Below are 18,666 nucleotides of genomic sequence, written 5' to 3' on the forward strand. Positions count from 1 at the left end.
CCAAATATAATTTGACTCACCCAGAGAATCTTGAGAAGGTTTCTCTCAGTTTGACTAAAGTCAGTCCAGCTTAGAAAAATCTTATCTTAATTCATGAGATGAATTTAAGACAACACCTGCCAATTTCTGTCATCTACCATTTCCGTTTTAGGACATCGATCAAACATTGATCCATGGACCTTGGACTGAAGGCCATTTGGCAAGAGGTCATTGGAGAGTTTTTATAGAGTATCCACCTGCTAATTTTACCCTCAAAGTGGGCACCATAATCAGATATGGAGTGTGCCCCAAGTGGATAAGGATAGAGTCCCATGAGATGAGGACTCTATGCCTTGATCGACTCAAACTGTTGGGCGCCAATCTCACTGTGCTTATCCAGTGTTGAAACCAATAGTAGGAGAGTTTGGTGGAGTTCTTATCTGATATGATCAGATAACATCACTCTACCAATTAAAATTTTTTTAGAATTAATTAAAATTTTTTGATTGATCGAATGATGTGGCACTGCATGGCGCAGCAGGGTCTATTTAAACCCTATCTGCGCCTAGGGTTTAGAGAATCTGCTCAATATCAGCAAAAACATGAAATGCCTCTACTTCTCCATATCCCCTCTACTCCTCTCCCTCCCCTCTTCACGTCCAAGAGGTTGGGCGTCCATCTGGTGCTTGTCCAAGGCATGGTGGCTTCCTGATTAGAAGGCTGCAGAGATTTATCGAGAAGCTGCTGCTCCAGTTTCAAAAAATCTTTTGAAGATCTTTCAGATCAGATCCAGATCTGATTTTTGGAGCAAAAATTCGTGAGGAGAAGACAATCCAGATCCTACTTGAGTGGATATTGGTAGAGGCCAAGCGACTGCGTGACTATTTTAGAACCTCGGGCATTGCTGCGATCATCTACAGGGTAATCTAGTTACCCTAGAGGTATTTCTCTATTCCTCATGATTTTAGATTTAATTTTAGATTTAATATCAGATAATAAGAATTAGATATAATAGATCTTAGATCTAAAATAATCGTAGGATATTTTTTTTATAATATTTTACTCCATATCTCATTAGATCTGGAAGATCCTATAGGGAAAAAGCTGATTTTTTTTCACTCTTCACGTCCAAGAGGTTGGGCATCCATCTGATGCTTGTCCAAAGTGTGGTGGCTTCTTGATTAGAAGGCTGCAGAGATTTATCGAGAAGTTGCTACTCCAGCTTCAGAAGATCTTTTGAAGATCTTCCAGATCAGATCCAGATCTGATTTTTAGAGCAAAAATTTGCGAGGAGAAGATGATCCAGATCCTGTTCGAGTGGATCTCGGACATTCCTGCGATCATCTACAGGGTAATCTAGTTACCCTAGAGGTATTTCTTTATTCCTCATATTTTTAGATTTAATTTTAGATTTAATATCAGATAATAAAAATTAGATCTAATAGATCTTAGATCTAAAATATCGTAGGATAATTTTTTTTTGAAATATTCCATCCCAGATCTCATTAGATCTGAAAGATCCTACATGGAAAAAGTCGATTTTTCCTTCAACTGATATTAGAGCTAGGTTGATGGCTCTATTTTAGATCTAATTTAGATCTAATTTTTATTTTTATTTATCTGATATTAATAGATTTTAGATGTCACATCAGATGTGATAAGATCTAAAATTAGAAAAATTTAAAATTAAATCTAAATAGATCTAACATGTATGAGATGCATGGCTAGACTAGGAGTAATTTGATCTATGAATAGTCTTATAGTTTTATGTTTTAATATGATTAAAATATAAATTAGATCTAATTTATTTTTTATTTTTTTAATATTATAAATATTATATTCAGATCAAAAAATAGAAAATAAAATTTTAATTAATACATAAGATTGATCTATTGCATGTCTAGACTAGTTGTAGAATTATTCTAGTAACTATCTAGAATAGATTTCATATTGAATAGTTCAATTTAAATCTTATTTTTTAGATGTTATATGTAATGTATCAGATCTGAAAGCATGCTAATTAGATCAGATTTTAATACATGAGATGTATGTAAAGCATGTATAAGTTAGATCTGAAATTATATATGTGATATGTAATTTAGATCTAACTAGTTTTGTAGTTAAATTAATATTTCTGATTAAGATGTTCCTCATGGCCGTCCGGTCATAAGAATAAAGTAGGATTTAAGATCCTCTCCTCCCATTTAATGGGGTGTTCTTATGGCGTGTAGAGGTGCTGTGTGTTTATCCTTAATCAGAAATCAAAATTTACTTTTCTGCAAAACTCTAGATCCTGAAACTCTAGGATTTATTTTACATATTTTATTTATGAACCTAAGACTTAATTAATGAATTAAGCTTATAAAATTTAATTAGGTCTAAAATTGAGAATTTCAAATCTAAGTCATTTTCATAAAATTGGGTTCGAGCTTGGGTAGCTCAATTAGGTCTAGCGGTTGATCAAACCGAATCAAAAGTTGGTTAGGTAAGATCATGAAAGCTAATAATTGACTAGCCTAATACGATTAAGTCTAGATCAAGGTCGAATCACATTTAGATATGACTCGATCAAGTTAAGACCTAATTTAGCTCAGTGGTTAGAGCTTGGATTGTAGACTAACCCAATTAGTTCTGGTTTGATAATTTGGTGTCTAAGGTAAGTTGGGCAGATGCGATCGACTGGTTTTTAATTGGGAGCTACTCGACTCGAATGCGTTCTTGTCAAGTTAATGGCATATCCCTCCCACCGGTCTCACTTATCTGACCATATGTGTCGATCCAGTTCTGATTTGAGGTGGCTAACAATTCGAGCTAACCCATGTCACTAGGTTAGTCATAATTGTTATGACTATGTCAAGTCAAGTTTAATGAGACCTAAATCAAATCTTCCTAAGAAAATATTAAGTCTAAGATCTTCCACCATTGTGGATGTGCGGGCCCTTCCCGGGGTTGATTGTTCTCGGTTGGTTACAGTGGCTCAGTTACACCGGAAAGATGCAACCATGTCCATTAGGCATTGGATGCTACAGATTAGAGGATGGGTTATGCTCAATATTTTGAATACGGTGAGGGATCCAATCAGAAATCTAATTCATGCAAATGGTGGGTTTGACTTAACTAAGGATTGGAGCATTATTTTGGACATGGTGAGTTTCATAAATTAGAGATCAAGTTTAGGATGCACCATGATTAGAGAATCATTAGACAAGAGTTGTCCACTCATTGATTGACCCATCACCAATAACTGTTAGGTGAGGTGGTGAGTCAGTCGGTGAGACCACACCACCCACTTGAAATTACTAATCACGGAGATTTTCACATCTCTACCTAGGGAGTGTAAGGATCTGAAAAAATAGTGGGAGCCTAATTTATTTAAAAATGAAATCTCTAAACAAATTGGTTAAGTCTGATTACAAAATCTAACTAGAAACTTTTGACTCTCTACAGGAAACATGTCTGCGTCCAACCCCCTGACCAAAATACTAGACACCCACAGATTGACTAGACCTAATTTCAAGGACTGGTTGAAGAACTACAGAATTGTTCTGGATTTTGAGAAACTGACTCATATCTTGGACCAGGCCCCACCTGCCATACCAGCACGTCCGACTGCTGAACAGAAAGCATCTCTGAAAAAATGGATGGATGATGATAACAAAGCCAGGTACTATATGTTGGGTGCCATGTCTGATGACTTGCAGTGCCAGCATGAGAATATTATGACTACCCGCCAAATGTTGGCTCACCTATAAGAGTTGTTTGGTGAACAAAGTCGCGCAGCCAAGTATCAAGTCTGTCAAAGGCTTTTTAAGGCTAAAATGCATGATGGACAGTTAGTCCAAGATCATTATTTGTCAATGATCAAGGATCTTGAGGAGCTTGAGAAGCTCGATGTCATCTTAGACAGAGATTTTCAGATTGATGTGATCCTTCAGTCCTTGTCTGATGCATATGGTCAGTTCATCATGAACTTCCATATGCATAAGATGTAGTGTAGGTTCAAAAGGCTCAGTTCTTACTGTGGAGCAGACTTCTTCCAAGAGAAAATCTTTTGGAAAGAAGAAAAAGTCTGCGAAGAAGCAGAAGGTGGATGGGAAGAAGAAGAAGATGGAACCGAAGAAGAAGGCTGCTGAAAAGGGAAAATATTTTCACTGCAATTTAGACGGCCATTGGAAGTGGAACTGTCCTCAGTACCTGGCTACCCTGAAGAACAAGAAGGATGGTCCTTCTGGAGGTATGCTCGTTATAGAATCTAATCTTACGGTTTCCTCTACATCCAGTTGGGTACTTGACTCTGGTTCTAGTGCTCATTTGTGCACTTCTATGCAGGGTCTTGAGGAGAGCAGGAAGCTGAGGGATGGGGATATGATCCTACGTGTCGGGAACAGAGCAAGAGTTGCTGCTGTGGCCGTGAAAACCTATCCTCTGCGATTACCGTTAGGATTAGATTTAGTTCTTAGAGATTGTTATTATGTGCCTGCAGCAAGCAAAAATTTGATTTTTGTTTCATATTTAGCACAAGAAGGCTATGTGATTAGCTTTCATAAGAACCATTGTAACATATTTTATGAAAATAATAAAGTTGCAAATGATTTTCTTATTAATGATCTCTATCAGCTATATATTGATGTATCTGTATCTCATATCGAGCAAAATATAAATGCCATGAGAATTAAAAGGCCTAGAGATAGTCTAAATGATAGGTATCTGTGGCACCTAAGGCTAGGTCATATAGCGGAAGACAGGGTTAACAAATTAAAAAAATCTGGACTATTGAGTCTGTTGACTTTTGAGTCATATCCAGTTTGTGAATCATGCCTTCAAGGCAAAATGACCAAGTTTCTTTTTACAGGACATAGGGAAAGGGCCCCAGACATACTTGTCCTAGTACATACAGATGTGTGCGGACCATTTGATGTGCCGGCTAAAGGCAACTATGTCTACTTCATTAACTTCACCGATGATATGTCTAGGTACGGATATGTGTTTCTAATGAAACACAAGTCTGAAGTCTTTGAAAAGTTTAAAAAATTCAGACATGAGGTAGAAAACAAACAGGAAAGCCCATTAAGGTTCTTCGATCAGATCGAGGAGGTGAATATCTTAGTCGGGAGTTTCTAGACTATCTTAAGGATAATGGCATAGTCTCTCAATGGACTCCACCTAGAACGCCACAACTCAACGGGGTTTCAGAACGGAGGAATCGGATCCTATTAGATATGGTTCGTTTCATGATGAGCTTCACGGACCTCCCTGAGTTTCTTTGGGGACACTGTCTCATGACAGCAATATATGTATTGAATAGGGTTTCCTCTAAAATCGTTCCTACCACACCGTATGAGATATGGCATGGTAAGAAGCCAAGTCTGAGTCATCTCAGAATTTGGGGTTGTCCGGCTCATGTCAAGAGACAACAGGCGGACAAGTTAGAGTTCAGGTCTTTTAGAGCTCTGTTCATAGGATATCCTAAAGAGTCATTAGGATACTATTTCTATATTCTGAAAGATCACAATGTGATTGTGAATCGACATGCTATTTTTCTTGAAAAACAGTTTATTCAAGATGGTGCATCGAAAGAATAATTAAGCTCAAAGAGAATGTCTCCCAAGAGCAACGAGCTAAGGAACCTGAGGAACCAAATCAATTAGAATCAGTCCTAACACAATCTCTTCCACCTCGTAGATCGACTAGGGTTTTTCGTCCTCCTGAAAGGTACTTAGGTACTATACAAGAGAAAGTAGAGAAAATATTCCTCACGGGAAATGGGGCTCATGGTGATGACCCCAAGACCTATGACGAGGCGATATCAGATATCAACTCTGAGAAATGGTTAGAGGCAATGAGATCAGAAATTGACTCGATGCACTCAAACCAAGTCTGGACCTTCCACCTGAAGGTATTGTACCTATTTGGTGTCAATGGATATTCAAGAGAAAGATAGGTGTAGATGGAAATATGGAGACATTCAAGGCTAGGCTCGTAGTGAAAGGTTATAGTCAGTGCGAAGGCATTGACTATCAGGATACCTTTTCACCCGTAGCCATGTTAAAATCCATCCGCACATTACTTGCTATTACAGTCTATTTTAATTATAAAATATGGCAGATGGATGTGAAAATGGCATTCTTAAATGGATATCTTGAGGAAGATATCTATATGGAACAGCCGCTTGGTTTCACATCCAGTGATGATGATCACAAGATTTGCAAGCTGCAAAGGTCCATTTATGGACTTAAGCAAGCATCTTGGAGCTGGAATACTCGTTTCAATGATGTGTTCAAAATGTTTGGTTTCATCAAGAACGAGGAGGAACCATGTGTGTTCAAGAAGGTCAGTGGGAGTGCAGTTGTCTTCCTCGTACTGTACATAGATGATATGCTCCTAATTGAAAATGATATTTCCATGTTGACCTTAGTCAAAATATGGTTGTCTAAGGAGTTCTCTATGAAAGATCTAGGAGAGGCATTTTTTATACCGAATATTAAGGTCTATAGAGATAGACCAAATAGGATGCTGGGACTCTCACAGAAGATGTACATAGAGGAGGTGCTAAAAAGGTTTAGCATGAAAAGCTCCAAAAGAGGTTTAGTACCTTTTAGACATGGCATTCATCTCTCCAAGAAGATGTGCCCTAGCATACCTGAGGAGATTGAATGCATGAGCAAGATCCCTTATGCTTCGATAATAGGAAGCCTCATGTATGCCATGCTATGTACATGACCTGATATAGCCCACGCTGTGAGTGTCACAAGCAGATATCAGTCGAATCCAGCCGAAGAGCACTGGACTTCTGTGAAATGTATCCTTAAGTACTTGAGAAGGAATAAGGATATGTTTCTAGTCTTTGAGAATGGAGAACTCCAGTTTCAGAAATTTACAGACTCAGACTTTATGTCTGATATAGATGATCGAAAGTCAACATCTGGAAGTCTGTCATTTGCAATGGTGGTGCAGTTAGCTGGAAAAATTTTAAGCAGATGGTGATTGCTGATTCTACCATGGAGGCAGAGTATATTGCTGCATCAGAAGCTACGAAGGAGGTATTCTGATACAAGAAGTTTGCCGTAGAGCTTGGAGTGATGTCATCGGATGCCATCCCTCTTTACTGCAATAATAATGGCGCTATAGCCCTAGTTAAGGAGCCAAGATCTCACCAGAAGTCCAAGCATATCGAGCGGCAATTCTATCTGATCCATGATTATCTCGAAAAAGGTTATGTCGAGGTTAAGAGAGTCGACTCCACAGACAATGTGGCAGATCTGCTGATAAAGCTATTAGGCCAGCAGAAGATCGAAGCCCACCTAGAGAAGATGGGATTTAGATATGTAGCCAAGTGGTATTAGGTCAAGTGGGAGTTTGTTAGATGTGTGCCCTAGTTGCCAGATTGGCTGACACATTCCTGTACAAATATAAGGGCAAATTTGTAATTTTGACATAAATGAATAAAAGAGTTATTCTACTATCACATTGTGTATATTATGTCTGTGATACATCTTTTGAGTTAGTGGGAATGTTAATTCATATTTTCAAGAGTTGAAAATTTAAGGCATGAATTTACATAACTAACTCATAAACAGCTCCTAACCATAAGATCATTACAAGGATGGTGATCGATCCGGAAGGTTGGTATATGATCGCTTCCTTAGGATAGATATGTCTTAAGTCTACAGTGTGGAGACACCGAAGCGAGAGTACAGATATTCATTGAGAATGAGAGTACTGAGCATGACCACCTCGAGCAGTCATAAGGAAGTCTACCTTCTCATCGATGACTAGCTCGATGCTGCAGCTGTGTGTCTAGTTCTTTGACCTGAGGTACATCGACAGTTCACTTTGAGTGTGTTATAGTTTGACTACACCATAACTCGATCTCCTAACTATTCAAAACCCTGAAGTGTGTGTTAGCTGTAGCATATTCATTGTAGGAACCAGATTGCACCAAGATGGGATCTATCAACTTCGGTAGATGAGAGGAGTAGTCCTATGATGATCGAAAGATTGAGTCCTTAAGCTCATAGCCATGGCAGAGTGAAATAATGAAAAAGAGTTTTTCATTTGGGTTTCACATCGGACTCGGATCAATCGATTGATTCATATGACTGATGTTGGGTTTGACGAGTTCACCTTAACCCTAATTCAGTCGGGACTCATGATAGAAGAACTCAATCACATAGGTAGCTGCACCGAGAGGTTCATCTTTATTTCTGATGGGTTGCTACCATATACTGCTAGATGTCATTGGTGAATTTTGAGAGCAATTAGAATGATCTTGATGATCGATCATTCTAATTGTCTGAATCAGAAGAGTTCTGATCCATCGAAAGGAGTTTCGATGATGTCGATGATGAGATCATGACATGTCTCATTATCATATGAAAATAAATCTAATTGGGTCACTCAAATAAAAGTTAGGATCTGGATGTTATCAATTAAGCTAGCCCAGTTCGATTGATTTGGATTAGATCCAATTAGGTTCAAGAAAATTGTGCTAGCACATGATTGAGCCTAACTTTCTCCTCGTGTAATCTTTTCTATCTCGACTGAGCCAAATATGATTTGACTCACCCAGAGAACCTTAAGAAGGTTTCTCACAGTCTGACTGGAGTCAGTCCAATTCAGAAAAGATTTATCTTAATTCATGAGATAAATTTAAGACAACACCTACTAGTTACTGTCACCTACCATTTTCGTTTTAGGACATTGGTCAAACATTGACCCATGGACCTTGGACTGAAGGCCACTTGACAAGAGGTCATTGGAGATTTTTTGTGGAGTGTCTACTTACTAAATTAACCCTCAAAGTAGGTGCCATATTCAGATTGGGCGTGCGCCCCAAGTGATAAGGATAGAGTCCCATGAGATGAGGACTCTGATCCCTTGATCAACTTGAACTGTGGGGCACAAATCTCACTGTGCTTATCCAGTGTTGGCACCAACAGTAGGAGGGATTATGGGGATTCTTATCTAATATGATCAAATGATGTCACTCCATCAATCAAAATTTTTCTAGAATTAATTAAAATTTTCTGATTGATCGAATGATGTGGCACTGCATGGTGCAGCAGGGTCTATTTAAACCCTGTCTGCGCCAAGGGTTTAGAGGCTTTGTGCAATAACCAACAAAAACTTGAATCCTCTCCATTTCTCTACACCCCCTCTGCTCCTTTCCCTTCCCTCTTCATGTCCAAGAGTTTGGGCATCCATCTGGTGCTTGTCCAAGGCGTGGTGGCTTCCTGATTAGAAGGCTGCAGAGATTTGTCGAGAAGCTGCTGCTCCAGCTTCAGAAGATCTTTTGAATATCTTTCAGATTAGATCCAGATCTGATTTTTGGAGCAAAGATTCATGAGGAGAAGATGATCTAGATCCTACTCAAGTGGATATCAGTAGAGGCCAGGTGACTGCATGGCTATTTTAGAATCTCGGGCATTGCTGCGATCATCTACAGGATAATCTAGTTACCCTAGAGGTATTTCTCTATTCCTCATATTTTCAGATTTAATTTTAGATTTAATATCAGATAATAGAAATTAGATCAAATAGATCTTAGATCTGAAATATCGTAGGATAATTTTTTTTTGAAATATTCCATCCTAGATCTCATTAGATCTGGAAGATCCTACAAGAAAAAAGTCAGTTTTTCCTTCACCAGAAACCTTCCATTACTGAATTAAAAATTCAGATAGTCTAGTATCAAAGTACAATGAGTTGTTTGTAAGTCACCATGGTGATCTCAGGTCGGAGGGATACTTATACCCATATCCTTTGCGAGCTGCTTTTGACAGTAGAGTGCTCCGCAGTTGGTCACGTTCAGTAACGATGTACTTCTACATCTCACCTGCATGCTATATTAGTATCTCCACACTATTTGATTTTGAGGATAATCAATGTATATGGCACACAACTACCTACACTTGATATCGCTATCATCCTAATAATAGCATATCATTTGGTCACGAACTATTTTAAGGACTAGGCAATAAATTCTTCTTTATCGATCAAAGTTATCCTAAGAACTTCATCACAATACAGAAGTTCATTAGAAGATGTAACCTTGTGATGAAAAAGACTAAATAACTTTTATTATTAATCAATTCATATTCATTTATAATTAGCACAATCATCAAACGATTGGCTTTAGGACATATTTTCCAACAACTCTCACTTAGATTAAAGCCAATCAGTATGGTATCATATATCCATCTTCGATTTATCATCTCAAAACTCCTAGATACCAAAGCTTTAGTAAATGGGTTGGTCAGGTTCTCCTTTCCATCGATCTTCTAAAGTTCGACATCACCTGAACAGATTTTTTGAATAAGGTGGTAGTGATGCAAAATACTTGGAAAGTTAATGGGACTTCGGCTCCTTGGCATGAGCTATGGCTCCGGTGCTGTACAATACAACAAGACCATCTTCAGAGGATGCCACTCCTAGCTTGCCAATGAACCTTTATAATCATATAGCTTCCTTGCAAGCATCGGATGCTGCAATACATTCAGTCTCGCAAATTGAATTGGCTATATTACTCTACTTAGAACTTTTCTAGCAGATTGCTCCATTATTTAGCGTAAGGATGTATTCCAACACGTTCTTGCTATTGTTATGTCCGACTAAAAATTGGAGTCATATCCGACTAAAAATTGGAATCAAACTCTATAAGTTTTAAGTCAGATTCTTCATAACCAAGTCACCGATCCTTAGTATTTCTCAAATACATAAGGATGACCTATCAGTGATTCTTATCTGGATCTTGCAGGTATCCATGCACTACCCCTAATGAGTATACCATATCTGGTCTCGTACATGATGTACATGATAGAACAAATTCTACTCATAAATACTCTATGTACGTTGGATTGGGATAATCCAAGCAGCCTCTTAGATCTATCTCTATAGATCTTCATCTCTAAGATGAGGGATGCTTTTCTCAAGTCCTTTGTGGAGAACAATGATAATAGCGAAACCTTTATTTTCTATAATATAAGGAATATTATTTTTTATTAAAAAAAATTTATTCATATACAAAATAAGAAATACACTCATAGAACTATTAATCCATTTATATTTGCAGGGTTTTTCTTCGTTCTCAACGAAGCCATGCATTTTGATCACTTATCAAAATGCATGTTTCAACTTCGAAATATTTAGCATTGCTATAGGAGAAAATATCTCATTATGGTCAATACCATAACATTGACAATATCCTTAGGCAACCAGATGGACTTTGTAGGTCTCCACCTTCTCATTTGTGCCACTCTAATCCTATTGAAGATCCACTTACACTCTATGGGCTTTACCCTTTCGAGTGGATCAATGAGTGTCCATACACTATTGACTTTCATAGACTCCATTTTGGATTTTATGGCTCCAAACCACTAATCGAAGTTAGACCTTTGCATGGCATCCATATAGGTGATCAGATCCTTGTTGTTCTCATCGAGTTCAATCGGATCACGTCTGAAACTAGAAATCGAAGTATCTATCTGACAGATGCGGTACTCTATCGGATCTCCTTAATGGTGCTTTTACAACAGATTCTAGGTTTGATCTAATCAAATCTGGTTCTATGGATTCACTGGATTGTGTCGGTTCTTCTGAAAGAAATATGCCCTACAAGCCAATCGAAATTTATATTTTGATGGGCTTTTCTTGAAATCTTTCAGACTTATGTATTGACTCTTTAAATAATAAAAGGCATTTTTCATCATATGCTGCATTTTACTTTAGTAATGATTATGATGAACTCCATAAATCAGAAAAATAGATTTAGGATTATGATGAGATCATATCTATGAGACTTAAAATCTAAAAAATTCTGATTTAGAATATTCCTAGTCATAGGAGTATTAAATAGGGGATCAATATTCTGGATAGATTAGCACTTTTTATATATGCTCGATGGAGAGGGTGGCAGATCTCATATGCCACTTGTGTGAGACACTAATACAAGAAAGTAGTGCTCATTAGAGAATGAGTTCACTGAATTGATTCGACTTAAGAAATATCTTATGAAATTTACTTACCTGTCAAGAGATGTTTTCTTATAGTGGGAGTTATGCATGTAATCCTTTGACCTGAGACTACCATAGAACCTTGTATACATGAATCCATATTTTTTGATTCATACTCATTCATGATTAGTCATGTACGGAGTATTCTAGATATGATAGAATATGTATGAAGGTTGTGAGTAGGTCAACATGGAATCGATCACTCCTGGTAAGAGGAAATCGCATCCTACTTGTTCTGATCGATTGATGATTCAGGAAGCCTTTGATCAAAGTAAAATAAAAATTAAAAAGAGTTTTTAATATTTTATTAATTGAATCATCATATAAGATTGAGAGAAATATGAGTATGATATTGGATTTGACATCATTCTATATCCAGAGTCATATTCGGGGTGCAAGAAGATCACAGGATCAAATTGCACGGTAACTTTTCACTGAAGGATATTTTTGATATTTTTATCAAAAAATTTATATATTTTAAGTAAACATGATACATTGGTAGATGTCAATATTATCTTATAAATTTGATTGAATTAAAGAGTTTAATTCAATCACCAATTAGAAAGAGTTCTAATTGCTGAAATCGGGTTAGCTCGATTGGATCTAGATTGGTTAGATTAAATTCTAATCTAATCAAATCAACTTAAACTCAGATCTATTGCTAGCTAGATGTGGAACCCAATGGGTCATACACAAAGAGTATTGATCAGGGGTCTAATTGGATTAGATCATGTTTGCAAAATTGACATGCTAGCACATGTTGCAAAAAACTAGCTCCTTATTTCGAATCGGGTTTAAAATTGATTCCAGATTGGGCTAATTTAAGCCAAATTAATTCAAATCAATTTTGGGTTTGAGGTGGTTCAGCCCTTGGCTACATGTACCAAAACTTTGGAGCCAGGAAATCAAGTCTCCATGAGTCAAGAATTTTTCTTGTGCGTGGGTGCAGTTTTTGTGTGCAAAAATAGCTTTCGCATCCCATGAGATGGGATGCCTCATCCTCGAGCATATCCTATGTTCCATGAAGAAATAAATTTTTGGATGATTTTTATCTTTATTTTGAGTATGAAATTTTTTTTAAAATTAAAATTCTTTCTAGTTTAATCATGGAAATTTATTGAAGTTAAAAATCCTGTCAGCCTGATCCATGCGCCTGACCAAGAGTCCAACTTGTGAAGGACTCTAACCCATTTGTCACACCACTTCTTAATCTAAATTTTTTCCCATGATATTCTCATGTTAGTTTCTTAATTTTTAGTCATTAGATGGATAAAATTATATTGATGGGTGTTGGAAAAAAATTATGCCATGGGAAGCTGCACGACTCATCGGAGAATCATCGAGAAAAATATTTCGAAGAGTCCTTCTACATGAAGCATCTCTTGAATTTTTTTTTGATGATTTCCATGTGTTAAAAATTTTCAGATGGATATGAGAATTCATCAGGAGGTATGAGATTTTCTGATGTATGTGAGATGGCACATGGAAGGGGTGCAAAAAATTCTCAAAGGCAACCCATCGCTAAGTATTTAAAGGGGGATGTGCTGGGGGATTAGATTCATTCAGATTTCCAATTCCTCCTTTCTTTCTAACATCCTCTCCCTATTGTCCAATTAGTCTCTTCCTTCTCTTATTAAGATAAGTCTAAAAATAGAAAGGATAAGTTTGATTTTAGGACAAGAGTCTAGGAAGAGAATTAAAGAAGACAAGGAGAGAAGAAATGTAGGGATAGAAAGGCTAGGAGAAGAGGAAGAGGGTCTTGAGGTCTTGGTGTTCAAGAAAATTTTTAGAGTAAAAATTTTGGAGGAGGAATCATCTCAAAGAGTTGGTGTCCTGATCATAGCCCTGTGTGGATCACCGTTGGAGGGTGAACACTTGGGCGCTTGATGGAGGTTCTGTCGAAATTTGGATTAAGCACTGCAGGTATTCTTCTATAACATAAATTTAATCTTGAATTTATGTTATATATGATTGTTAATTATCAAAGAGATGCTGGTTTAAGGATTTAATATTTAAGATTTCTTTATTAAAATTTTGAAATCTATTATGTTTTCACTGTGCGTGCCCACCCTGATGCCTACAGTGGTATCAAAGCCGGCCTTGTTTGGTTCAATCATATATACATAATATTTATGTGATCCATAGTATGATTTATACTATAAAATGATTTATGCTTTCATATGATGATATGAAATAATGCATATATCATTCACTACTTCATCATCTTGACATAAGGTTGTCCTAGCATAACGGGGTTATGCTGCAAGGTTGTGCTAAAATGATGAATGTCCATATGTTACACTTGCACATATAGAAAGTTTTAATGTTGATACATAAATGAATATTATGTAGTTAGAATATGCATGAGACCAAATAAAAGCCCTCATTAGAAAATTATATTAAGTGGTAGTGATATGTAATTATGGGTTAACCAATTCTTGATCAATTGATCAATTAGTGTCTAGGAAAGTGCTATAGGTGATTCTTTAATTGGTTTCGTTGTCTGATCTGACCAATTTATTGATGTTTAAGAAAAGCAATGGGGGGACCTCCACCTTACTTATCTGGCCAATTTGATTAAGCGATCTTGATATTGAAAAATCCTAATGTTGAAAACACTATTAAGGGCCTTCCTTCATGCTAGGTTAATGTTACATCATGAACTATGGCTAGTTCATTGTGTTAACATGAGGCTTGTCATAAGGATTGATATAACATAATCCTGATGCATAGAAGATGCTTACGGTAATTTTGAATATACTGCTTTGTTGTATTAACACAAGGGTAGTTATATTAGAATTTGACTGTATTGAAATGAAGGGTCTAACTTAACTAAAATATTATAGCTTGTTGTGTTAACACGGCTAATAATATTTTAGAGGTCAAGATATAATATTGAAAATTGCATGAGATGCAATTGAAAGGAGTTTCCTACCTATGAACTCATAAGGATTTGTTGTGTTAACACAAGATCATTATGAGGAATTAGGGTCTCAATCCCACTAAGATAAATATTAAATATGTCTCGTTCATTATAATAGAGGGTTATGATATTCGATAAAATAGTGGGAGACATAATTAAATCTAAAGACCTTATTTAATTATATGAGTTAATATGAGTTATTTGCTTATGTAATATTCTTTAATTATTATAGATTAAATTCTACAAATGGCATCTTCACTATCATTGTGAGGAATTTTAGATTTTAACAAGTTAATCGGTCCTAATTATGTGGACTGATTGAGAAATTTAAAGATCATACTCACTCAGGAGAAGCTCTCCTATATTCTTGACATCCCTAAACCACAAAAGGTTGGAGATGATACCACAGAAGCGGAGGTATCCACATACAGGATGTGGAAGAATGACAGTTTGACTGTCAAGTGCATCATACTGACCTCTATGAGCAATAAGTTGCAGAGGCAGTATGAGAGCATGGATACTCAATCCATACTACTCAATCTTAAAGAGTTGTATGGAGAACAGAGTAGAACTGCTAGATATGAGATATCTAAGCAGTTATTCCATATTAGAATGACTGAGGGATCATCCGTACAAGATCATATCCTGAAGGTCATTGATCTGATCGCTAGATTGGGTCAACTTGGTTTTGTGATGGATGAAGAATTAAGTTAGGATTTGATCCTGCAATCTTTTCTCGAGTCATTCGCTTAGTTTGTTGTAAACTATCATATGAACAAACTGAATACCTCCTTGCCTGAGTTGTTAAATATGTTTAAGACAGCTGAGAGCTATATTAAGAAAGAAAAGGCTCCACTTTTTCTTGTGGGTAAAACCTCAAAGAAGAAGTCAGGTTTTAAGGGTTTAAAGAAAGTACTGAATCCTAAGGGTGGCAAGATGAAAAAGAAGGGAAAAAAAGTCTCTGGCTAGGGTACCTGCTTTCACTGTAGTAAGGCAGGACACTGGAAAAAAAATTGCAAATTATATCTTGCAACTGTAAAGGCAGGTGCAAGCGATGCATCAAAAGGTATGTATGAGATACATACAATTTTATTATTAAGTTCTTCAAATTCAAACTCTTGGGTATTGGATACTGCCTGCAGTTCTCATATCTGCAAGTCGTTGCAGGGACTGCAGAATATTAGAGTGCTGAAGAAGGGTGACTTCGAGCTCTACGGCACTGGAGAAGAGTCAATCCAAGCAGAGGCTATAGGGACATATATGTTAAAGTTACTTTTTGAAAAGATCTTAGAGCTAGAAAACTGTTATTATATGTCTAAGATCATTAAAAATATTATTTCTGTATCATTACTATTACAATGAGGTTATGAAATAAATGAAAAAAGCAATAGTTGCTCAATTTCTTTTTCTAATGAAATTATTTATCATGGCATTATTAATAATGGTCTTCTAATTCTATCTAATGATAATATTTTTCATATTAATGAAAGTAAAAAGTGAAAGAAAGAAGAGTTGAATAATACTTTACTTTGGCATTGTCGACTTGGTCATATAAGTGAGACAAGGATTAACAAGTTATACAAAGAAGAGTTCTTTGATCCTTATGATTATGAATCATTAGGTACTTGTGAATCTTGTCTTATGGAAAAAATGACTAAGACTCCATTTAGTGAACATGGAGAAAGGACAAGTGAGTTATTAGGATTTGTACATACTGATGTATGTGGTCCTATGACAACAGAAGTCTGAGGAGGATACTCTTATTTTATAACATTCACTGATGATTTATCTAGGTTTGGATATGTGTATCTTATGAAACATAAATTCAAAACCTTGGATAAATTTAAAGAGTATCAAAGTATGATCGAGAAACAAACTGAAAAAAGTATTAAAATCCTTCGATCTGATCGAGGAGGAGAATACTTATCCAATGAATTTTTAGATCATCTTAATGAAAATAAAATTCTCTCAGAATGGACCCCTTCCTATACACCACAGCTAAATGGTGTAGCGGAAAGGAGGAATCGTACTTTATTAGATATGGTGTGGTCTATGATATGCCTTACAAATTTGCTAATTTTCTTCTGAGGATATGTCTTAGAAACTACTGTCTATATCCTGAATAGAGTACCTTCAAAATCTGTGCCAAGCACTCCATATGAGATATGGAGAGGAAAGAAGCCTAATCTTAAGTATCTTAAGATATGGAGCTATCCAGCTTATGTTAAAAGAAATTTTGGACATAAGCTGAGTGCTAGGACAGATAAATATTTGTTTGTAGGTTATCCTAAAGAGAGCATAGGATATCTTTTTTACCATCCTACTGAACATAAAGTGTTTGTCAGTAAATATGCCACTTTTATGGAAAAAGAGTTTATCCTAGAAAGAGGCAGTGGGAAGAAAATTGAACTTGGAGAAGTTCAAGACCTACAAATGCAAGCACAAGATGATCCTCAACCAAAAATATCCATTAATAAAGTACTAATACAAAGTACACCTCCTCTCCGAAGGTCGGATAGGGTGTGGAATGTACCTATGAGGTATGGGTTCGTTATTGAGAATAATGAAGCCCACATCATTGAGAATGATGAACCTTTGACTTATATGGAAGCCATCATGAGAAGGGACTCAGATAAATGGCTAGAGGCTATGAAATCTAAAATGGACTCCATGTATTCCAACCAAGTGTGGACTTTGGTTGATGCACCAGAGGGTGTGACCCTTATTAGATGCAAATAGGTCTATAAGAAAAAGATTGGAGTGGATGGCCAAGTTGAAACCTATAAAGCTAGATTAGTAGCTAAAAATTTCAGGCAAAAAGAGGGTATTGATTACGATGAAATATTTTCACCTGTTGCCATGCTCAAATCTATACGGATTATGCTTGCAATAGCAGCATACCATGATTATGAGATTTGGCAAATGGATGTGAAGACTGTCTTCCTTAATGGTTATCTTGAGGAAGAGGTTTACATGTCTCAGCCAGAAGGATTTATCTCAAAAGAGAGAGAAAATCAAGTATGCAAGCTTAAGAAATCTATTTATGGATTAAAACAGGCCTCGAGGAGTTGGAACATTCGATTTGATGTTACAGTCAAAGAGTTTAGCTTTATCAAAAATATGGATGAACCTTGTGTATACAAGAAGACTAGTAGGAGTGCCATTGTCTTCTTAGTTTTATATGTGGATGACATACTTCTTATTGGGAATGATATCCCAATGTTACAATCGGTCAAGACATGGCTATCAAGTAAGTTTTCCATGAAGGATTTGGGTAAAGCATCCTATATACTAGGTATAAAGATCTATAGGGATAGATCTAAGAGGATGTTAGGCTTGTCCCAATTCAGGTACATAAACTTAGTGCTAAAGAGATTTAGCATGGATGGAAGTAAAAGAGGTTATTTATCCATGAGTCAAGACATATATCTCTCTAAAAGGATGTCTCCTAAAACATCGGAAGAGAGAAATAGAATGAGTTCTATTCCCTATGCTTCGACAGTAGGGTCGATCATGTATGCTATGCTATGTACTAGTTCTGATGTTGTCTATGCCTTAGGCATAGTTAGTAGATTTCTGGCTGATCCAGAAGAAGATCATTGGAAAGTAGTGAAAAATATTCTTAAGTACCTAAGGACTAAAGATATTTTTTTGGGATATGGAGGATCTGATTTAAAACTAGAAAGTTATTCTGACTCTAGTTTCCAATCAGACCCTGATGATAGCAAGTCCACTTTAGGGTATGTCTTTACT

The sequence above is a fragment of the Elaeis guineensis genome, chromosome 5, assembly GCF_000442705.2.
Source record: "Elaeis guineensis isolate ETL-2024a chromosome 5, EG11, whole genome shotgun sequence".
NCBI classification, from domain to species: Eukaryota; Viridiplantae; Streptophyta; class Magnoliopsida; order Arecales; family Arecaceae; genus Elaeis; species Elaeis guineensis.